Source organism: Narcine bancroftii, chromosome 10 (assembly GCF_036971445.1).
Source record: "Narcine bancroftii isolate sNarBan1 chromosome 10, sNarBan1.hap1, whole genome shotgun sequence".
NCBI classification, from domain to species: Eukaryota; Metazoa; Chordata; class Chondrichthyes; order Torpediniformes; family Narcinidae; genus Narcine; species Narcine bancroftii.
The window spans coordinates 18,389,813-18,415,238 of NC_091478.1; the positions used below are offsets into that span (position 1 = coordinate 18,389,813).

General features: G+C 41.4%; 1 long non-coding RNA gene across 1 annotated transcript in view; it reads left to right on the plus strand.

Annotated features, from left to right (window-relative positions):
- The first annotated feature begins 4,332 nt into the window (after positions 1-4,332).
- Positions 4,333-25,426, plus strand: part of LOC138744233 (uncharacterized) — a 35,558-nt gene continuing 14,464 nt past the window's right edge. The window contains exon 1 of the long non-coding RNA XR_011345380.1: positions 4,333-4,405. This is a non-coding gene — a long non-coding RNA (uncharacterized lncRNA). The remainder of the gene's footprint in view (positions 4,406-25,426) is intronic.

Consider the following 25,426-nt stretch of genomic DNA (forward strand, 5'->3'; position numbering starts at 1 on the left):
AAAAAAAATCAATTGACAAGTGCTATTTTGAAATTAGGTAAACTCAGAAACCCTCTCCACAAAGGATTTAATTCAGATGTCTTCACCCGTTACACTACATTGAGTTGATGCAATTGCAAAAATATTTGGCAGCTGCTCAAGAATTCAGAAACAGGGTATTGTGTACCCATGCATTGTGCCAGTAGGAGGTGTGGTTGTGAATGCTGTGCGCACTGAAGAATTTGCTGATATTTTGTTATAGAGTAAAACCCCTGATGTCTAGCACCTGCAAGGATTGATAGATAAGCGAGATTTCTGGTTGTTTGAGACTCACTTTTACAACGACAAATTAATACACCAGCATTAAGAATAAACAGTTTAAAAGACAAATGCAAAATGTGAAGTTAGTTGAAAAAAAATCATTATTGTAGTTCTTAATTATGTAAAGTTTACTTTAATCAGGTAATCCCTGTAATTTACAAAATGTAATTTTAAATTCGAACCCCAGTCACTGGTGCTGTGACAGCATTGCGCTAACCTCTACACTAACTGTGCCACCATCATAATTAACCCCTTCTCCCCAAGTTTACAAATAAAGATTTTAACAAATAAAGATAAAATCTCTTACTAAGCAGGGATAAGGAGATACTTTAAGAGAGTCACCCCAATGGCAAGCGGCATCAACTGAGCGACGCCATTTTATTCAAACACAACTTTATTCACACAGCTGCTATGAGCAAAGCACGACCAAGGCCCTCCTCCACTGGCTGACTATTTGCTCCCATCTTCACCAAAGGTTTATGTGTTACTTCAGAGAACATTTAGATGTATTTATTTATTTTCCTTGATATTTTCTGCCATTTGCTTGAGGTTGCTGGTTCCGGATAATGGGCTTTACCGTATCTTCCTGTGGGATAAGGAGTGACCAATTAATATGCACTGGAGTGATGAAGAACTGGAAAGAGAAAAGCTTGCTTACATTAATGCTCAACTCCTTATGAAATTCTCTTCCCCACCATAATGCCCGATATTGGGTGTTCATGGTGACAACTAGTTTAGCTATTTCTCTTCAGATCCAGCTGAACCAGAGATTGCTGAGAAGTTGCAGGCGGTCAAGAAAGGCACTGATATGGTGAAAAAAAATGTTTTGGCCTTTCCACTGCATCAAAATTTAATTATGACTGAGGTGTCAAGTGTCATAATTTTTCCCTGTATCTGTACAGTTCCCAGTGAAAACTGTTGAGAATTTATTGTCAAATACATTCATACCAAAATTATTGCTCCAGTCACATAAGATTTGATTCCAGAAAGTTTTCCGTTAAGTCTTTAAAACTTCCTATTATGGCAAATCAAACTCATTTTGGAAATAAACAGAATATAAAGTCTGTGAGTTGATAATATCTAATACTGAATGTTACTACCACATTACATTATGCGATCAGGACATACACAATTTACCCATTTTAAAGCAATAAAAGCTGTGCCCTAACAATGAAAATCATTCAATAAACATTGATCAAAGACAACATTATAAGCACCCTTGGCACTCTTTTGGCAAGGCACAGGCTAGCATAGTGAATCTCAGAATAATGTAGGTCTTGTGTTTGATATTTGATCTGCATCCATTTAGCAGATCTCCCCTGGGATTGTAGTGAAGGTGCTCCAATTTGACTCACATCCACATGAAGGGTAGAAAAAGCAGCAAAAACCTCAAGGCCTGTGATTCTAATCAGCAACTATTGACTCACTAAACTACATGTGCGCCCACCCGATCTTCCCAACCCCTCTATAGAAATTACACATCAACCAAATGCTAGGATAAGGCAAAATAAACTGTGTGTAATATCCTCCATGTTTTATTCAAAATGATGGGGATTTTTAAAAATTGCTATGTAGTTCTGACAAATGTGTGTCCAGAGAGCTGCCTTTATCTGTGATACTTTGCATCAATCCCAATACTTTCAGATCTTGAGTGTGATGAATCTCAGCTTGTTGGAGGCCTCAGAAAAAAATTATTACATGACAATAATGGGACCTTTACCTTTAAGGATTCTTGTTTCCTCTCTGTATTGCGCAGTTAGTTTGTTTACATGTGTACATTGTGTACAGTTTTTTTTTCTGCTACCAATAAGTGGCAATTCTGCCTGGCCCACAGCAAAATAATCTCAGGATTATATGTGATGTCATGTATGTACTCTGACAATAAATCTGATATCTGGTCTGAATCTGAATTTAATAATCTCAGAATTAAAGGTATTTACTGTATAATAAATCAGATGAACAATTCAAAGTTGTAGGAAAACACTGAAATGCTGGACACTGTCACTTTAGTCACTAATAGATCCTGTTCTTTCACTTGTTACACCTTTTTCCTGAAAACCAAAACTATGTGGCAAACTGCACTCTTATCTACGGTTTCCAGAAAAGCAATAGCCATGCAGGCTACTCTCACTGATGTTTGAGACCTCAAAGACTCAAATACCAGCTCACATCTGTCCCTGCACTGCTCTTATAGTCAAAATTAAGAACCCAGTTTTGCCATCATTGCAGACATCCCCAAAGCCCAGCATTATTGACTTCACACATCTACAGAGACTTTCATGGCACTCTCCTGGAAAGCCTTCATGGCCCCCTGAAAGAGAGGGCGTCCCTCCTGTGAGTGATGTGATTCATCAGCTTCCCAGGCATTTTCTCAGTACATTTGCAGTGTATCTCCCTCAGGAATAACTAATACGCCATTTGCAAATAAACAGTTCCCATGGTTGACTGCAAAATTCACTGCTACTTTCAGGAAGAAGGTACAGAAGTCTGAAGACCCACACATCTCGGTTCAAGAACCGTTTCTTTTCAACATCTTGAATCTCCCCTTGTTACACTAATCATGGATTCTTCCAACATCACAAAAGGACTGTTTGTACTATTGCAAAGTCACTTTAAAAACTAGAATAACTGTGAATATTTATTATTTATCTTTTACATTTATTGTCCTTTTTAATTCAATTTTTAAATTATTGTAATTTTTAAGTAGTTAAAATCCCACAGGGATAGATAGATGCCGGATAAGTGCATTTTCCGGTTGCCTGAGACTTACTCTTACTTTGGCTTGGCTTCGCAGATGAAGATTTATGGAGGGGTAAATGTCCACGTCAGCTGCAGGCTCGTTTGTGGCTGACAAGTCCGATGCGGGACAGGCAGACACGGTTGCAGCGGTTGCAGGGGAAAATTGGTGGGTTGGGGTTGGGTGTTGGGTTTTTCCTCCTTTGTCTTTTGTCAGTGAGGTGGGCTCTGCGGTCTTCTTCAAAGGAGGTTGCTGCCCGCCGAACTGTGAGGTCCCAAGATGCACAGTTGGAGGCGAGATCAGCCCACTGGCGGTGGTCAATGTGGCAGGCACCAAGAGATTTCTTTAGGCAGTCCTTGTACCTCTTCTTTGGTGCACCTCTGTCTCGGTGGCCAGTGAAGAGCTCGCCATAGAACACGACCTTGGGAAGGCGATGGTCCTCCATTCTGGAGACGTGACCCATCCAGCGCAGCTGGATCTTCAGCAGCATGGACTCGATGCTGTCGACCTCTGCCATCTCGAGTACTTCGATGTTAGTGATGAAGTCGCTCCAATGAATGTTGAGGATGGAGCAGAGACAACGCTGGTGGAAGCGTCTAGGAGCCGTAGGTGATGCCGGTAGAGAATCCAGGATTCGGAGCCGAACAGGAGTGTGGGTATGACAACGGCTCTGTATACGCTGATCTTTGTGAGGTTTTTCAGTTGGTTGTTTTTCCAGACTCTATTGTGTAGTCTTCCAAAGGCGCTATTGGCGAGTCTGTTGTCAATGCCTAACTAATACACCTGTATTAAGAATCAACAGTTTTAAACTAAAAAAAACTGCACTGTATTTACACTGAACAACCTTCACTTGGATGAATATATAACCCTTAAAGCATTTTACTTTATTTTCAGTCACAATCTTTGAAAACATTTAAATGTCACTGCATCTCCAGGTTCCTCCCCCTCCACAGAGCGCCCGAAAGACGAACAATAGCAATATAGATAATTAACCCCCCACCACCCCCCCTCCAAGTTTACAGATAAAGTTTCTGAACAGGGTGACTCTTAACGAGCAGGGATAAGGAGACGCTTTAAGAGTATCATCCCAATGGTGAGTGGCATCAACCAGCTGCTACAAACAAAGCATGACCAAGGCACTCCGCTGGCTGAATATTTGTTCCCACCTTCACCAAAAGTTTGTGTTTCTTTAAAGAACATTTACAATTTTAAACTAATGTATTTTTTTATCTATTACTGTATTTTATTATTATTTATTGTAATTTTTGTATTTATTTTCTTCTATTTTTTTGTTCCAGATGCTTGAGGCTGCCATTCGCTTGATTTTTGGAGACCACAGGTTTTACTATACCTGTTTGGCTGCAGCAAGTAAGAATGTTGGGGCATATGTAGATTTTACAATGTAGATAATCATGAAGAATGCTGGTGGTTTTTACATGTGCACCTTTGAAGGTAGCTGACGAGCTGTCAGCTCTGTGCCTAAGTGCTGCAGCTGGGATAAATTCCATTGAGCTTTTCAATAATACCCACTCATTCTGAAACAGTGTGGTGTTTTCCAAACAACGTTATCAACAGTAGCAAATTTTTTCATGCAGAGGAATGTGGAATGTCGATATAACACAAAAGACACATGAATTTCCAGGCCTTAGTGCTAAAGGTGTACATATTCATTTTGTTTGACAAGAAGCTTAAAAAGGTTTCCAACTAATATTTTAGGCTTGATCTCAGTGAACTAGTATTTGAACCATTGATATGTACAGTATATAAAGGTTTGGATTAAGATAAAATAATATTAAATTGAACAAACTGGTTCTAACAAACTTAGTTGTAAAAGTTCAACAATTTTACAGCTGATGTATCATACAAACTTTCCAAAACCTAAAACCAGTGATGGGTATTTAGAACTCTTTTCGCCAATTGTAAATTTCATGTTTCAGATTGAGAGGTTTGTGTTAGCCAGCGATAGTAAGGGCCAAGGAGGCAAGATGGAGTCGCTGCTGAGCAGCTGTGATCTAATAGAATGGTGGAATAATTTCAATGTCTACATTGCTTTATTCTGAGAAAAGAATGCAGTCCCTGATCCAGATAAATGCAGCACTTTGCAATGCAACACCTACCTTCATTCCTGAGAATCAGGAGGATTTAAAACACTCCTTTAAAAAAGGCAACATTTGCACATAGATCAGCACCATAACCCTTTTAAATACTTCCAGCAGCCAGACTTAACAAGTTACATTCTCAAAGCCAAGATATGTGAGAAATCATGCTTCTTGCTATGCAACCCTGCAACTTAGGAAATGTACACAGTGAGAGGGATTGAGTAAATGTACTTGTTACTTTTCTACACACACACAATACTTCAAAACCTTTACACTGACAGGAATTTCCACATTCACGTCACGAATACATCGGGGAGAAGGCTAAAGAATGTGAAACCAGACATCAGGCTTAAAGACAATTTAGCTCCTACAGCCATCAGGCTCCTGAATGAACCCCACAACAGTATTATCATGCTGCCCTTGATTCGTGCTAATTGGTCTTTCTTTTCATTGCAATCTTGTGCTCTGTAAATTGTATCTTTACACAGCTGCATGTAATGTTAGAGATAGCATGTTAATCTGCTCACAGAAGAACCCTTCTCGCTGTGAGATATAATGTAACAAATAAACATAAACAACAAATTTTAAAATAGATTTAAACACAAATCAAACAACTTCTCTATCCTCTGCATATTTTTGCCATTCAGAAGACAACCTAGAGATTAAAAAAAGTTATACTTTACATTTATCAAGATTTTATTTTCTGAAGCCCAACTCGATATGACATGGATTCACTGTGGTGAAAGGCATTTGTATAGATGTATGGACTGGCCAGTCCAAATCTTCCCTGTCCTTCCCCAACCCCTCCCTTGGCTCCTCCCTGCATTTTCCAATAAAGGCTGGCTAGACTTGCCCCCTCTTGCTCCTGTACCTGGAACCTGGCCAAGTCGTGTATGCTCAGATTTTTGGCAATTAGAGCCATTTAATCACTCCATTATGTCAATGTAATTATTGTGTGCACCACATTCACCATGGTCTCTGCCACTGTCAGTCTCCAGTCACCTGGAAGTAGATGTTTATCTGAGCTGGGCAATTCAAAACAATCGGCTATTATCTTTCCCTCTCACCTTAAGCCTCTTGTGCCTCTTTCCTGCGGGGAAAAAAACACTGCAACCATTTACCTTATCTATGTTCCTTGAGATTTATAGACCGTCATATAGGTCACTGCTCAACCACCTACACTCCTGGGAAAATGTTCCATTTATCCAGTCTTCTCTTATAACTAACACTCTCCAGTCCTGCACCCTTTTCATCTTGATGACATCTTCCTTATGATTTGGCAACCATAAAACTACACAATACTCTAAATCAGAATTTATTATCAAGAACAAGTCATGAAATTTGCTGTTTTGTGATAGCATTACAGTGCAAACATTTATACTCAATACCCTTATCAACTCAAGTAAGATACTCAAAAGCCTTCTTCACCACCCAGTCTACCTGTGCCACAACTTTTGGGAAATTATGTAACTGTACCTCTCATCTCTCTGTTCTACAGCACTCTCCAGGGCCCAACCATCGACTGAATAAATGCTGCCCTGATTTTATTTAACAAAATTACTTCATCCGATCTTTATCCAAGTTCGATTCCATCTGGCATTTGTTAGCCCACCTCCCCAGTTGACCCATCCCTCCGTCCCCTTTCCTCCAACTCTTTGCCCCTCCCCTCTCCATTCAGAGAGCTAGCCCCTCCCCCTATCACTTCCCAGATTTTTTTTCTCTGCTGCCCTTCCACCCATATCCACCTGTTACCTGTGGGTCTACGCTTCACTCCCTGCCTCTCCCCCACAATTTATTTAAGCACCTGCCTGCTTTTTATTCATATTTGATGAGGAGTTCAGGCCTGTAACATTGGTGACATATCATTGCGACATAAAGAATGCTGCATTACTTTTTGAGTTTCTCCAGCACTTTTGTGCGCTGAACTACAATCACAGCATCTGCAAACATTTTTGTTAACTTTCTCACTGACCACTAATCCACCAACTTTCATGTTATCTATAAACTTAAAACAATATTAACTACATTGTCATCCAAATTATTAACGTTCAGTAGATGACAAACAATAGTGGACCCAGTACAGCTTCCTGTGACACACAACTGGTCTCAGGCCTACAGTCAAGAAAACCATCCTCTACTTCCACTCTGACACCTTCCACCAAATCAATTTTGAATACAACTGTCTATGGCAGAGGTTAAAATCTTAAGATGGTAACCAGATCAGCGCCAAGAAAGATGCCAACAGTTAAAAGCAAATAAGGTTACCCATTTGACAAGAAAATGAAATATGCAAAAAAAAACCAGCTACTTTGAAATGTCCATTCTTGTAATCAAATCCTCTGCTTCTGAAAATGTATCCTTCTTGAGAAGGTGGAAGGAGATCTTTTTTCTACTGTGCTTTGCTTACAGTTCTGTCCTCTGGATGAATTCCTCTGGCATGCAAAATTTTAAATGTGTTTATCCATGTCTATTGCATCAATTTTCCTTGAGAAGGTTTTGGGACACTTGTTGGCTAATGGCACAGAAAGACCTTGCTATTCTTTACATTTAATTTTTTTAAATGTAGACATACAGCACAGTAACAGACCATTTCAGCCCACAAGTCTAAGCCGCCCAATTTACACCCAATTAACCTGCAACGCCCCCCGCCCCGATACCTTTTGAATGGTAGGAGGAAACCTGAGTCCCCAGGGAGAACCCACGCAGACATGAGAGAACATACAAACTCCTTACAGACAGCACAGGATTTGAACCCAGGTTCCGATCACTGGTGCTATAAAGGCGTGGCACTAACCTCTACACCAAACCACAAGATGCAAATATGTGAAAGATCTACTTTAATGATTATATCCTACAGTTAGAGCAATTAAGAGGAATGAAAAAAATCTTCCTTGTCTTGTTAAAACTAGAAAATAATAACAATTGCTTAAATTAACTTTATAGGCTATAGCTCCACAGCTGCTCTTCCTTCACCACTCATAATGAGCAAAATTTTAATTGAAACACATTGGATTCATTTACATTTTCATTGGTCAGGTGTTCTTAACAGCTGTCAACAAACAGCTATGCATCCTACTTCAGTCGAAGCCCCATTATCTGGCACCTATGGGCATCAGCGATGCTGGATATGCAAATTTTCTGGTTGACTGAAACTCACTCTTACATTGCCTAACCAATACACCTGCATTAAGAATACACCATTTAAAAGGCAAAAGAGTGCAAAATGTAAAGTAATTTGAAAAAATAAATCAACATTGTTGTCTTTAATTATGTAAAGTTCACTTTAATCAGGTAATTCCTGTAACTTACAAAATTTAAATTTGAACCCCAGTCGCCGTAACAGTATTGACACTAACCATGTCAAAGTCATAATTAACTCCTTCCCCATATTTGCAGATAAAGTCTTATTATTACAACTAATACTAACAAAGATAAAGACTCTTATGAGGCAGAGATAGGGAGACACTTTGGGAGAGTCGCCCCAGCATCGAGTGGCACCGGCCGGTTCTTCATCCTGGGATCCGCCATTTCAGTTTCAATGCAACTTTATTGAAACTTTTACCACCTTCCCTGCACTGACAACCTGACACACCTCAACAAAAGTGTCCTGGTCAGGCCCTTGCCGCATCTTCCTTGTGCTGACAACCCGTCTCACCTCCACGCAATTGGCAACAGCAAAAAGAATGCACATGCATTGAGGGGCATTACTAGTTCAGCAGGGCAAACCTGCACGGGTCAAACGAAGTCTCAGCACTCCCCCTGAGGGGCCCATCCGCCCAGTGTAATGAATGCGAATTATTTCTAAAACAAAAATTCAAAATCATTAATTTATTTATTTCCTTTTTTTTAATTGCCGGCTGTGGAGTTTCTGGTTGATTGAATTCCAGATAATGGGGATTATACTGTACTAATGTTTGACACAAACAATGCAGGTTAAAGATTATTTACACTTGCTTTGCGGCTTTTTTAAAAAAACATATTTTCCTAACCCCATTCGCTTGCAAATTATTTGACCAAATAAAAATGGAAGATCTTTTGAATTTTTTTTTATTATACACAATCTGCTTTGGTTGAGAAAGTCTATGGAAAGTATAAACTGCTTAGAAATTTAATGGCAATGATCTGCAAAGTTACAGTCAAGGAAACCTTGCAGACAATGGTTTAAGATTACCACTAATACAGACAATTTCAAAATCAATCCTCAAAATGGTGCAAATTGTTCCACTTCAATTTACTGAGTTACTGCTACTTAGTTTTCATGTTTTCACATTTGATTTGAGAGTCGTTTGAATTATATCACAGCCGGGTGTCACAGAACTGCTAAAGTTAATACAGTCTTTATGACGCATAATACACGAGAATGTAAATGAAAATAGAAGCAATTGGATGCAAGCAATGAAAGGAACAAAACAAGGTTAGACTGGCCCAGGGAAATAGCAAAATTCTCTGCATTCCCTCAGCACACCTCGCCCTTATTAAAAGCATATGCACCCAGTCAAAATCTTGCTTATTTTCAGCCAGCGTGGCATTATTCACTATAGATCTTCCAGTTTCCTTCAAATTTGCAGGACTGTAACCTTGTCAGTCACAGGAAATCATCTTCTATCTTGGTTTCCAGCAACAGTTAAATTCTCACATTAACCCGGATATTTTCAACATTAATAAACAGAATTAAAAGCAAGCTTTCCCCTGAAGTTGTCAGGCATTCTACTTGCTGAAGGGAAACACAGGCCCAAGTGAAATTTGCAATGGTTTTGGCATCAGGAGAAATTTTCTGATGTTTCCTGTCATATCAGTGCAATGAGGGAATGCAATGATTACACCAGCCACTTCTGCACACCATTCAGCCTCTAATCACAAACAGAAGTCTCAGAGAAGGCGATCTATATCCACAGGGAGTGATTATTTGATACGAGGGGTTGATGAGGATAGTTTAGATTCCTTCCTATCATTTCAATGGGGAGATAACCCTTGCATATTGGTGACAAAATGAATATAAAATTCAAGCATAGAAGTCTATTTCGTGTTCAAACAATGGATCTAACATTACTGCACAGCACCAATGACTGAAGCTGTACGGAAGGAAACCATTCAGTTCATTATGCCCTTTATCAGTTCTTTGAAAGCTAACCACTCCTAACTCCTTTCCCTTTACCTGAGAGCCCACAATTTTTCTTCCTCTTCACTATTGATCAAATTCTCTTTTGGATGTTCTCATCTCACTTCTGTTTTTTTTAAATTATCGTCACTAAAGGGAAACCACCTGACTTGGGTCCCCATTGTAATTGTGCCGATTCACCGGGTGGTCTCTCTTAGTACATGGACAAAATTAATCTCCGCGTGCCAGCAACAGTTTGAAACTGGAGTTTTGGAGGAAGTGTTCCATGGAGAAAGAAGGGCCTGGATGACTCCCCATGAAATAACTGAACAGAAAGCAGAGGAGACACAAATCACAGCGATGTTCTGCAACATCCTAGTGTATCAAGTGCAAACAGGGGGAGCCGCTGTTCCTGAACCTGGTGGTACGAGTCTTATGGCCCCTAGGCCTCGTTTCCGATGGTAGCAGTGAGAGCAGAGCAAGGAGTTAGACCTAGAACGGCTCATGTTTTCCTTCAATTATTGTTCAGGGGAGAGGTATAGGGGCCATAAGATTTGCACCACCAGGTTCAGGAACAGCTGCTCCCCCTCCACCATCAGACTCCTCAACCACAAACTCAATCAGGGACTCATTTAAGGACTCTTACTTGTGCATTTTATTCAACTTTAACCTATCATGGTAAACCTATGTTGAAAATAAATCATAGCTTCTACATCTAGAAGTATCTCTAGATCATAGTCTGTGACAAAAATCGCAAAGTAATTCCGTTTAATTCATTAAATAAAATCTGAAAGGTGATGGCCAGCAACACTTTCTGCACTAGTCATCTGGTCTAACAGGTTGACCAGATGTCACGAATGCAATCTATTATTAGAGCAAAGCATAAATTGATTGAGAAAACTGCAAAACCAATCTGTGTCTAATCTTATTAGCATTTCTGGGACCTGAGCTGAGGTCATCAGTGTTTTTGGCATCTGTAATCCAACACTTGAGAGCAGCCCTGGAGAAAATAGATACTGTGAAACCAATTGAAGAATGACACTTGATGCATTATGAATGCTGACACCACAAGATTATTATATGCATAAGTAAAGGCAAATAGTGAGGCAGGCACAATGGGCAGTGTCTGAATGGTTTTGTGTATCAAGTGTTCCCAGATTCAAACATTGTGTTTTAATAAAGGAAACAGTTCTGTAAATTAACTGCATAGTGAAAAAAAAAGCTCCTAGAACCTTAGGACTGGAACTAAATTGATGAATTTCATTGTGACATACAATATGCATTCTGAATGTAATTTTTTTTTGGCTTGTTTTAAATTCTCATTCTTGCGTTCAAATCCCTTCTTGTTCTCTCTTCTCCTTGTCTTTGTAATTTTTACCAGCCCTTTTCCTCCACTTCTGGCCTCTTGATTTTCTTTGTTTCACCACTGGCAGCCATGTCTTGACTTGCCCTGGCCTTAAATTCCCTCCTAAATTGCTCAATCTATGTATTCCTCTTTCCACTTTCATCTCCTTAGAACCTACCTTTTTGACTGCATCATGTCATCTGCTTTGTAACAAATCCAAAGTACGGACACACAAGGCCGAAGCCCTGGTAGAGCAGGTTTTCCTCCTTCGTGAAAACACAACTACGCCCACGTTAAGTTCGGCAGTGGCAGGGAGGACACTGTCTCAACCAGGGACCTGGCACCAGCAGGAAAACCCACCACACCATGCCACCCTACAACCCAGGACGACACTGACCGGGCTTACATCCCTGTCCCCAGGCAGCTATGGGGCACGCAGGACCTCCTTGACCACAAAGGGCCCGCTTCAGCCCTGGGAAACGAACCTGCCTCCCCCACCCATCCAATACGACCCTCATATGTCGACCCCGGCCCCCTCAACCACCCCTGCCGCCAGCCCCCCCACTTCCCCTCGGACCAGTGACCAGGAGCCAGTCCTAAGACGGTCACAGAGACCCCGGCGGCCGCCAGACCGTCTCAACCTGTAAATATTGTATGTGTATAGTGGGTATGATTCCTTGTTCCTGCCTCCCCCCACCCCGGGTCAATTTTAAAGAAGGGGGTGAATGTGGTGGTACACCACCAGCCTTCTGCAGGGGGCGACACCTGTACCTGCAAGAGTGTAAGGGGACAGGACAACACCTGGCCGTCTGTCAATCATTCGGCCTGAAGGGATCAAGCCCCACCTGGTCGGGTGTCAATCACCCTTCGGGATATAAGCATGCGCCAGCTTCCTAAAGCTCACTCAGAGTTACTGCAGCTACAGCCAGCCTGGCTCTGTGGAAGTCTTTGTGAATTAAAGCCTGTTGAACACTCTTTACCTTGTGTGTGTCTGATTCTGGCTAACAGCGCACCACACTGTCTTCATATTTTAGATCTCTGATGGGTCCACATAGAGAGCTTAAATATCTCTCTCGTTGCTTGGCAACCAGAACCTGAGATAGCACTCCAGGCACAGACTTTCCAGGGCATTGCAGAGATTGATCATTACCTCCATTGCCCTACATTCTACTGTTGGGGGTTAGGTTCAGTATCCAATGCATTTGTCAATCTGCCATTGCATGTCGCTTTGTCATATTCTGTGACAATCCTTTCTCAGCTTTATAAACTGTATAATGCCATATGTGTGGGATTTTACACCAATTTGCATTTAATTTTTAAAATAAGTGTTCAATGTGGTTCGACTTACAAGCACAATTCCTAGTGTAAATAACAGCTGTCCTGGCAAGCTTGAGGAAGGCAGTGCCTGTAGACCAGAGCTGCCTTAATACCTGTCAGCACCTTCTGGGCCTAACGCATCTTTCTCAGATCTTTCAAATTCTGAAGAAATTTGGTCCTAAAGTGAAAACAGATTTCAAAGCAATAATGTAAGATTGTTGGATAAAAAAAACTGAGGGTAGAGAGCATTAGAGAAATGTTTCTTTTGCTGTGTTCAAAAAATTCAAATTTAAGGAGGACTAAAGAAGAGGTGAAGAGGTAGATTTTGAAAGTTTATTCATTAGTAAATACAGCATGCTTCATTGATCAAAACAAATAGTTTTAAAGAAAATTAAAATCACTTAACAAAAATGTAAACATAAAAAATTTTCACGACAAATAAAGTGCATGTAATGCTTGAAACTATATTTAAAAATGAACATTGTTAAAGAAAAATAGTATACAAATGAATTCGTGATAAGATTACCTGTATTAAGTGTGGTCTCTTGTTGCCACTGTACGTCTGTGGGGCTTTTGCTTGCACGTGTGCACACACAAAAGCCCGCTAAATTTTAAAAGTTCGAGGGTCCGGATTCTCGGGTGATCTGGACTTCTGGCATCCAGATTTTTGGACTTTAACTGTAACATGTTTTGCATATTGCAACATAATGAAAGGAGCCTGTGCCCCTCTGCTGATCTCCTGCTCACACACCCCTTCTCTCTCTCTCTCTCTCTGTCTCTCTCTCTCTCTCCCCCTCTCTCTCTCTTTTTATCTCTCTCCCATTTCCCTCCCCTTCCGTCCTCTCCCACTCCATCTCCAACAACTTATTTTCCATGATTTTCAACTTCTGGCCTTAGTAAAGCAGTAAAATAAGAAATATAACCATCTGCCCAACTTGACAATCATGAGACATGGAGTTGAACCTGACACAAGGCTAGAAAGCATCCTATTGAAAAAAAAAATTCCAATTAATGGTCAGGAAGACTCAGGGTGTGGATTTTAATAAAGTCATGATAGAATATGCCAGATATTTTTACAGCAAAATTGTGAGCCCATGGAATGTGTGGCTGGGGATTGTAATGGTGGGTGTGGGGAGGAACAAGGAGTGGGGGGTGGGGGTGTGGCTGACTCTGCATGCCTTTAGAGAGTCGCTGTGCCTATCTTTGATTCTTTAACACAAGAGGGACAACATATTGCAAGATATGCAAGGGGAGATATAAAACTTCCAAATAATTCAATTAATTTAGAAATTGCCTTTCTCCCTTACTCCATTCCTCTTTGTTTAGTTGCTAGATTCCCTAGCATCACTGCTAGCAAATTGATGTCCAGTATTTGAGTACATCAAACAACACCGACAACATTTCCCTGAAGATTCAGAACCTTGGACTATTCTTTTTATTCTCTGTGGTTTTCATGCTTCCATTCTGCATTCATCCAATTTGTGATAACAATTGTCAATAACGTGTCCCAAGAAGAGATCAGCAGTATCTGTACATCAAGCCCTGTTATCTGACTATTAGTTTGGGCTCTACCAAAGCTACTTGCACCAAGACTACTCATGACCTAAAAGCAGAAGCTGAGTGCTGCAAGATCACCTGCACTCATTAACAAGTTGGCTTGTCATCAAGAATGGCATTAGAAAGCGCAGCCTAGCAAAACTGACTAGAAAAGAAAAAAAACCCACACTCAGGGACTGAACTGACAACTTAACACAAAGTTATTTTTCTGGAAAGGTTAAAAGTTTTAGGGAACCTTGGTTTTCAAGGGTTATTCGAAATATGGTTCAGAAAAAGAGAGAGGTGTTCAACCTGTACAGGGTATAGACAGCATGAAGTAAATGAGGTGTTTTAGGAATATAAAGAATGTAAAAAGAATCTTAAGAAGGAAATTAGAAAGGCTAAGAGGAGATACGAGGTAGCTTTCTACAGTAAGGTGAAAATAAATCCAAAGGGTTTCAACAGATATATTAAGAGCAAAAGGATAGAGAAGGATAAAATTGCTCTCCTAGAGGGTGAGAGTGGACGACTCTGCATGGAGGGGAGATTTTGAAGTTTTCTTTCTTCAGTATTTACTCAGGAAAAGGGGATATTGATCTATGCAAGTAAGGGAAATAAGTAGGGAAGTTATGGAAACAATGATGATTAAAGAAGAGGAAGTTCTGGCACTTCCTGGAAAATAAAGGTGGATAAGTCTCCAGGTCCTGACAAGATATACATTAATGATCTGGATGATGGGGTGGTAAATTGGATTAGTAAGTAGGCGGATGATGCTAAGGTAGATGGAGCTGTGAATAGTGAGGAAGGGTTTCAAAGTTTGCAGAGGGATTTAGGCCAGTTAGAAGAGTGGGCTGAAAAATGGCAGATGGCATTTAATGCAAGTAAGTGTGAGGTGTTACATTTGGTAGGGATAATCAAAATGGAACATACATGGAGAATGGTGAAGAGTGCAGTAGAACAGAGGGATCTAGGAATAATGGTACATAGTTCCCTGAAGGATAGAATGGTGAAGAAAGCTTATGATATGTTGGCCTTTATAAATCAGAGCATTGAGTATAGGAGCTGGGATGTTATGTTAAACTTGTACAAAGCATGAGTCAGGCCACATTTGGAGTATTGTGTACAGTTTTGGTCACAAAAGTATAGGAAAGATATCAATAAATTGGAGAGAGTACAGAGACAATTTACTAGAATGTTGCCAGGGTTACAAGATCGAAGTTATAGGAAAAAGTTAAATAAGTCAGGTCTTTATTCTTTGGAGCGTACAAGGTTAAGAGGGGATTTGATTGAGGTACCATATTTAAAATTATTAGGGGTATAGATGGAGTGGACGTGGAGAGGCTTTTTCCTTTAAGAAAGGGGGAGATACAAACAAGAAGACGTGAGTTGAGAGTTTGGGGGCAAAATTTTAAAGGAAACATGAGGGGGGGACTTCTTTACTCAGAGAGTGGTGGGTGTGTGGAATGAGCTTCCAGACCAAGTGGGGGAGGCAGGCTTGATATTAGCATTCAAGGAGAAGTTGGATATGTATATGGGCGGGAAAGGAATGGAGGGTTACGGGTTGAGAGTAGGTCAGTGGGGTTAGGTGGGAGAAAGTGTTCGGCATGGACTAAAAGGGCCAAGTTGGCCTGTTTCTATGCTGTAATTGTTATAAGGTTATAATCAGCCTCAGGTTATCACTGCAGGAATTCCCAATGGAAATCTCCTTGGTGGAATATCAGCCGTGACTTCCCTCTATCATATGATCAACAACTGGAGTGTGCTATCAATTGCACAGTGTTCTGCTCCATCCAAATACCAGCATCCAAGTACATCCTGAAAATGGCAGAGGGAAATTCATGCCAAATGTATACAGGGAAGTAAACAAGAAAGTGTTTAACCTGTTTCCTGGCCTATTGTGGTACAACAAAGTTATGGGATTGTAGATAAACATGAAGTGCCAACATTATTCAATGCATAGCAGGAAATAATTGCCCTGCTCGTCCTCTGAACCTTGGGCTCGAAGCCTGTTTGGCATTAGTTTGAGTGAGCTAAGTGTCAGATGTCAATAGAAAACCCTTTGGCATCAGCACTCGGTGCATGTGATTATCCATTTCAGAGACCAGTGAGGCCCCAGCACACCATGGAAGGATCCACCCACTTGTATCTTGCAGAAATACTCATTCCCCTCACAATACTTTGGTTTCTCACCATATGCTGAGATCTGAATTTTGAAGTTTGGATCAGATGATAGTTGCTTGGAAATTTTCAGGGGAAGATTTATCTTGCTAAGTCATCTGTGCTCAATCCAGACATATACAGTAAATCAAGACACTACACAATAGTAGCTCAGAAATGGAGAGAGTGGAGAGCATCAAGATCCTCAGAATCCACTTAAGAAGTGACCAATCCTGGACACATAACGCTTGTCAGGAAGGCACAACAGTGATTGGACTTCCTTAGAAGGCTGAGGCAGGCATGGCTACTGTTACGTGAGATTTAAGTCAGGTTTGGTGGGTTCACAGAGAAGCGAGTCCAGTCAGACTAACAAACAATGGATGATCTTTATTATACACACAGGGAAATCGTAACAGGGAACACTCAAAACAACTCTTGATACCTAAACATTATAGACATTCAATATAGGTATTTGCATCATATACAGGGACCTCCAACACCAGTGGCCGCCTTCTCTCTCTCCCTCTCTTTATTACACAAATGCAGTAATATCCAGTTACGAACACAAACTTACAAGACAGGGACTTCAACGCATACTCCCTGTACCAATGAGGGGGAGGCATGATACGACGGCCCCGCTCTAAGTGTAGTGCATACCTTACCAGCGATGTCCACGGTTCGCGACCTGGTGTAGAGCAGCACTCGTAGTTAGGACCTAGCGATGTAATTTACTGGGAATCTTCCTCTTTATCAGCATCTTCCAGCTACTCTCGTCAGGAAAGAGATACCGAAGTATAGGAACTAGATTCACCAGGCTGCGGAACTGCTAAAACTCCCCGTGACTCTACTATTTATTAAGAGTATCTATTTATTTATTTTTATGTATGTTCTGTGCATCATTTGCCTGTATGTGTGTTTGCACTGTGGACCGAAGAACGCTGATCGTCAGATTGTACTGTAACAATTAATCGATAAATAAACTTGAACTTGAACTTAAAACCTAGCTCTTGGAAGGACAATGCTGATAATAATTCTGATTAAAGTAGCTTTATCATGTTCTGCTGTTAAACTTGCTGTTTCCAGGGCTCTCAGTAATCCTGAAAGCATTTGCAGTGATATAGTCAATATTGAATTGATTTGTAAAACATACTTGTTTAATCAATGCATTATGCTCATTGTGTACCTAGTTATATGAGCAATTTATTTCAATTATTGACGTTCACTTAAATAGTTTCATCTGAGTAAAAACTCAAACCATGATAATAATCGTCCCACCATCAGATATTCTCAATATGTACTGCAATTAGACACATTTTCCTTCTTGATAAGTTGTTAAAAAAATGAATAGGAAAGTTAATGCCACCAAAATATTATGAAATAGTAATCTGATTGCAAGCTTAAAACATGTCACTTAGATGTGAAATCCTTATTGCACATCTTAACACTAATACTGAGTGGCCTACCAATGATATTGCTAAATTTGTTAAATCATCACTTAACCAATTTAAATAATATGCTGAAGCAAAACACGAAAGTCTGCAGACACCATGGTTGAGGTAAAAAAAAAACTCAGCTGGTCAAACAGTGCACTTTATGTAGCAAAGATACATAACCAATGTTTTGGGCTTTGAGCCCTTCATCAAGATATAGACAAGGCGGGCAGGTGCCCGAACATAATGGTCGGGGTTGAGGGGAAAGGGTAGGAGCACCCTTCCAAAGGCAGGAGGTAATAGGTGAATGAGGGAGGGCACATTAGCAAGCAGGGGGAGGGGGGGGGGATGGCTCTGTGAATGGAGAAGGAAGGGGGTGGAGAACTGGAGCAAAGAAGACAGAGGGAAAGGGAGAACGGAGAGGTGGCTAGCAGAAACCAGAGAAGTCGATTGTAATGCCATCTGGTTGGAGAGTGCCCAGGCAGTCAATCAAGTGTTGTTCCCCCAATTTACGAGGGGATTGCACATGAGGCCACAGACAGACATGTGGGTATGGGAGTGGGTGCGGACAGACAGGGTAAGCATGGGAGAAGATGAAGAGAGGGCATGAAGACCACAAATGTAAGTAAAAGACAAAGATAACAGTAATGTGGAAAACCTTTAAAGATGCATCCAGCCTATCTCAAATCTGATCAAGAAAGCAATTTAAATTCTTGAGGAACAAGTTAGCAGTAGATAGATGGGGGTGCTGATGAGCTGTAGCTCTAGGGAACCTTGTGTAGACTCAAATGGAGAATTTATTTCTGCTATACACTCCTCTCTTCTCATGGAAGGCTCTGTCACTGAAAAAAATTACTCTAATCTTACTTAGCAACATAAATGAATCTGACATCTGCTTCAACGCTCCTGTTATATTACTCTCCTGGTATTTAATTAGATTGACTGAGCTCCACAACAAAATGAAATGCAATGTCTCCTGCTGGCATTTCTTTAATACTTCCAAACAATCTATTTTCCCTCTTGCAAAGATTCATTACTCAATTTTAGTTTCATTTTATTATGTTTCAGAGCTGTCTGTTTTACCCAGCAGTTAAATTCATTAAAAAAAAGGTTATTTTCTCACAATTATTTAGAAAAAAATAGTCCTCTGCCTGCATATGTAAAAAAATTATATCTGTAACTGGCCCAGTATCAGGAGGTTTCAAGTTAATGGGTTTGCACACGCAAGAAGAAGAGGGGAAGGGTAAAGGAGGAAAGGGGAGACAGGGAAGAGGAGAAAGAGATGGACAGTTACAGGAGAGCAGGTGAGAAAGAATGCGAGCTAGGAAGGGGAGAAAGTAAAAAGCGAAGGGAGGTATAGAGGAGGGCCAGGTGTGAGAAGGGAGTGAGTAGGCCCTTTCAAGCAAGCAAAATGCCTGACTGTAAAGGCGGAGGTTCTCCACCCTTACGCCTAGAGACATATCTTTCTAAATGCGCCGTAGCTGGCTCCACTGCACCGATGCCAACCCTTCTCAGGGAAGGACAATCGGCTTTAGGGGCGAGCTGATGACAACATCAGCCCATGACCCATCTCTCCACTCACCCCTCTCCCTCCACAACTCCCTCAAGGCAGGAGCTATCAGACAGCGGTGGCTGGCAGGAGCCATCGGGGCAGCGAGGGGCCAGCAGGAACTGTCAGGGCAGCGAGGGCCGGCAGTGGGGACCGGAGGGAGCTGTCCGGGTGGACGGAGAGGGCTGTGACACCCTCACCGGGCCGCTTCAGCCTTCGGGGCCACTCCCTGTGGCTCAAATTGTGGCAGAGCAATGGCTGTCTTCCCTACTCATAATTGCTCACGGAGCTGGAACTGTTCTGGGAACCACAGCTGTGTGGGGGATTATGAGTAGGGAAGACGGCCTTTGCTGCATATTTATGATGGATGACGCTATGGAACCAGTCGCCCCCGCCTCCATCGGCTCCGGAGGGTGTTACGAGGCACCGCTCGACATGAATGCAACGCTGGAGCAGCCTTTTAGGGCTGCTCTGTGAAAGGTAAGTTTTAAGTTTTCCTTCAGGTGGAGGCCTGGCATGAAATGGCCTAGTAAGAATGAGAGTAAAGGAAAAAAATGAGAGAGGGAATGGAAAAAAGCAAAAGGAGAAAGTGAAGGAGATGGAAAAGACAGGACGGGAGAAGAAGATGAAGAGAGGGCATGAAGACCACAAATGTAAGGAAAAGACAAAGATAACAGTAATGTGAAAAACCTTTAAAGATGCATCCAGCCTATCTCAAATCTGATCAAGAAAGCAATTTAAAGTCTTGAGGAACAAGTTAGCAGTAATGGTAGAGGATGAGAGAAAAAAAAGGGACAGAGAGAGTTTACAGAGAGCAAGAGTAAGGCAGCAGCCGGGTCTTCTCCCAGCAACAGAACCCAGACTCAATTCCTTGGTTTGATTCCTTGTGGAAACCAGCCCATTAACAGAGAGGCAGCCTGGTAGGGGGACTACCCCCTCTCAGTTTCTTTTCTCTCCCTCTCCCACTCCTCTCTCTCCCTCCCTCTACCTCACACTTTCACTATTTCTCTTTCTGCAGACCCCATTTCCCTTTGTGCGTTTCAAAGAAATTGATGTTCCATTACTCGATGCAGTTAAACTACAACTAACGTGCTGGATTTTGTAAGAACGTGAGCAGATGTAAGCCATTTGCTCTGGTGCTTAACAAGTTCATGCCTGATCTTCCACCTTAGTATTTATTATCCTCCTCTATCCCAATATCCATTAATTCCTCTAATGTTCAAAAGGCTACTGATCTCAGTTTTGAATGAAATCAATGACTGAACTTTCAGTGATCCAGGGTAGATAATTCCAAAGATTCAGTGGCCTCCAGGCAAAGAAATTTCTTCTAATCTCAGTCGTGAATGGCTATCCCCCTGAACTTGTCACTGTGGTGCACAGAATAAAGCACAAAAGACGTTGTCTGTGGGCTGATCCAACAGAACTGTTTAATGGAACCTTTGCAGGAGTTTAAATAATTACAGTCGGCGCGCTGTCACCATCACCCGACCTCTGAAGTCACGCGCTTCCCAGAGTTCTTTGTGCCCTCCAGGCCACTGGGAACTCCTGATCCTGCGGGGGCCCGCAACCACAAATGCTGCTCGACATTGGAGGGGCGCGGTTCGCCTCAATTGCACCTCTTGGTTCTCGACCACACAACATGGGGAAATATTATCCCTGCTTCTTCTCCCCTGCTATGTAAAAGATTTAATGAGCTTAGCTCTCATTGTTCTGAACAGACAGTATGGGGGGAAGTGCAATTCATTGCATGTTTAATCGCAATTTATGTTTCAACCACTCAGCTGCCCAAATTCTAATGATAAGAATGTTGATAATGTAATTTCACATTATGTTCTAATGTAATCAGATCTCCTGATTAAAACAATATCAGACATTAAGAACTCTACAGGCGTCCAATGTTCCTTTGTGTTGAATTTTTATCACGTTCCAAGAAACAGTGAGAAGCTATATTTCTGCAACACCTTCCTTCGATCAGGAAACCTCATCATTTTTCTCTCCTTCTCTTCAGGAGGAGCAGGTAAAGGTTCCATTATTGTCAGGTAACACAAGATTTAGAACATAACATATATTAAATTGTCGATTTTCCAGCACCCCTCAGAGAAACCTACAGCACCTGGTTGTTCCTGGGCGCTCTCCCCTCCAAGTACTGACAAGGCCTGAGCCTGCTTAGCTTCTGAGATCAGACAATCTTAGGAATATTCAGACTATTAGTAGTGAGGCTGAGATGAGAAAAATTTGTGACCATCCTTCCCTCAGAGGTTGTGGAGGCTCAGGGTTGTGTTCAAGTTCAATTCCAACTATAATTTCACTGTTGTTGGCTGAATAACAGGAAACGATGTCAGTAAATAGAATGATGATTGAAATCTGGTCACATGGTTCCAGAACAACAATTGTTCCTCGTGTCAGCAGTCAAGGAGCTTCTTTGGGGGGCAGGGGTCCGAAGGACCTCAGTCCTGCTTTGAGGGGACAGAATTGGAGAGGGTAAGTAGCTTCTTCAAGTTTCTGGATGTTCACGTATCAGAGGACCTCTCCTGAGGCTGGCACATAACAATGAAGAAAGTACACCAGCACCTTTTTAGACGTGGCAATGTAAGTGCAACATCAGTGACTGAAGACACACCTAATAGCTAAAGCTGGTTCTGTGCCCTGGAAAATGACTCCAAAGATGGTTTTGGCATATTCATGCCATTTGGGGTTTCCGCAACTTTTAATGACTCTACGTGCCTCAGGATGCTTGTGCAAAAGTGCAAGAAAGCAGTGAGATTACTTTTCCAAAGGGTTACCCCAAGGCTTCAGCGGAAAAGCACAGGCCTGATGAAGGACTTCCTCATCAGGCTGTGTCTGGGCTGGACCAAGTTGAGCACTCTCTTGTCCAGCCCGCCAGCTGTTGGCAGATGTGAGAATATGGATCTATCCATCCCAACTATTTATTTTCTGAGGTTATGTTTGTACCTGTTGTGTCCTTGGAGACGGGCCATCTGGAATTTATTAGATTCCTTAGGTTGATAGATTAATAGCAAATTAATAGTTTAATAGCAAATAGATTAATTTGCCAGCGGTTTCAGCAGGAGTTGGCAAAGGAATTGAGAATCAAAGTACGCTAATAATGGCCAAGAACAGTAACAATGTCATATCCTGTGCTCCATGACCAGTTTGTAATTTTAGCCCAATATTTTAGCTCAGAACGAGCTCTAGGGCTGTTGCCTTTGTGTGTTGGAAGAGCAAGGTCCTTCGCTGTGATTTCTCCTGCATTTCCTGCAATATAAAATGGAAAAGCACTGAGGTCCTTTTATAATGACAAGAATAGGAAATCTCTCTCAGTGGCTAATGTGAATCTTTGCAATCATGGAACTTTGATTCCTAATGCAGCTATAAAGTTGCTACGAGCAGCAACAATGACGTCGAAACCGGGAACGAATGGAATTCGTTCTTCCTTCACTCTTTCTTTGTTGGTATATCTGAAAACATGATTAAAAACTGCATCAGGCACTGTAATTGGATTCTGTGAATATCTGACACCAACTGACTATGCGGGATTATGAATGGGCACTAAAGTAGAGCGAAACTGGGCTCACACTGTAAACGTTGGCAGAATTGATGAAAACAATAGTGAAATCTAAAAAAAACTGGGTAGAACTCGATCGAAATTGATTTTGTGTTCCTGTAGGTTAAAAAGGGACCAACCTCTGAACAACCTCACTATAATTTTCCTTCATCAGAATTTATTCATGATAACTGCTCCGTGCAATCCAGTAAATCATTGAAACTGCTGTTAAAGTGGTTTTAAATGTCTGTTCATTGAGCAGCTGCAATGCACGAAACCTGATGCATATAGTGAGGCTTGTTTAAAATGAATACACTGTTAGCATGCAATACATTATCCCAGATGAAATATTATAATTAATGCAATCAAATATGGAGTGTTTCTCAATTTAAGTAAGGTTAAATAATTCCACAGGATTGGTAACATTTTTAAACCTTAATCTCCACAGTCTGACATTCAAATATACCTACCATTGGAAATGGTAAAATGTAAATGCCAAAAAGTTTCCAATATTGAGTAGATAGGCAGTGCATTCTTCGGAGTTTGGAAGAATGAGAGAAGATCATAACAATGTACAAAATTCATGAAGGGTTTGACAGGCTGCACGTTTTAAATTTAATTTTAAAAAAATTTATATTTAAACATACAACACAGTTACAGGTCAATTAATCTACAACCACCGGCCTGTGTCGAACAGTGGGAAGAAACCGGAGACCCCAGCGAAAACTAAAGCAGACACGGGGAGAACGTACAAACTCCTTATAGACGGCGCAGGATTCAAACCCCGGTCCCAATCGCTGGCGCTGTAAAGGCGTTGCGCTATCGCCATGCCAACCGTCCTGCCAATGTGAAGGGAGTTTCCCCTGGCTGAACTATACAGGACCTAGGAGCCAGTTCAGAATTAGGGATGGAGCATGTGAGGAGGAGATGAGGAACATTTTTCCCTCGAAGGTTGTGGAGGCTCAAGGTTTTGCTTAAGTTCGGTTCCAACCATGTAGCTATAAAATTGCATTTACGATACCACTGTTGATGGCCAAATAACAGGTAATAATGAGTCACAATATGGAATGGAGATCAAAATCTGGTCACATGTTTCCAGAACAACAATCTTGTACCCAACATTGGCATCAAGGAGCTTATTGTGGACTTTGAGTGGGGTGGGGGGGGGGGGGTTGGCGGTGTCCAAATGACCACAGTCCTGTCTTCAGGGGACAGCAGAAGAGAGGGTGAGTAGCATCTTCAAGTTTCTGGGTGTCCATATATCAAAGGAGCTGTTCTGGAACCAGCTTGAGGTTGTGTTCAAGTCCGGTCCCAACTATAGATTCATTTATGATACCATTGTTGTTGGCCGAATAACAGGTAATGATGCATCAGTATGTACAATGGAGATCAAAATCTTAATTTATGCTCTTAATTGATAAGAATTAATATGCTTTTGTATGAAACTAACAAGGAATTAATTTGCCTGAAGTTTGTATCACAAAGGTTTGCTTCTATATCTCAGGCTCACTTTCACTTCCTGATTGCAGAAGGAAGGTTTATTTGAAAAGACTGTAGTTAATGATCCAGTGATCATTGAGAGGGATCAGAGGGTGAGCAAATTTAAGTTCTTGTGAGTCACTATCTTGGAGGATCTTCCCTGGACCCAACACACTAATAGCATCATGAAAAAAGCACGCCAATGCCTCTACTTCATCAGGAGTTTGTGGAGGTTTGATATGACATCATGAACAGATGTGTGGTGGAAGGCGTGCTGACTGGCTGCATCACGGTCTGGTAGGCGGACACTAATACTCCTGAGCGTAAAGCCCTGCAAAAGGTAGTGGACACAGCCATGGACATCTTGGGAAAAACCCTCCCCACCATCAAGAGCCTCCACAGGGAATGGTGCCATCGGAGAGCAACAGCCATCATCAAGGATCCACCCCACCCAGCACACGCTCTGTTCTCGCTGCTGCCATCAGGAGAGAGGTATAGGTGCCACTAGACTTGCACCTCCAGGTTCAGAAACAGCTGCTCCCCCTCCATCTCAACGACAAATTCAGAGTCTCAATTAAGGACTGTTGCTTTACTGATTTTTTTTTCTCTCTGTTTTGCACAGTCTGTTACATTTCTCTATTTATATACATGTGTACGTTGTGTAGTGTTTTTATTTGCACGACCAACAAGGGGCAATTCTGCCTCGCCTGTAGGAAAAAGAATCTCAGTGTTGTATGTGATATCATATATGGTCTCTGACAATAAATCTGAAATATGAAATCTAATTTTCTTTTTGATTAATTCATAAACAGCTGCAGGAAAGAAGACAAATCAA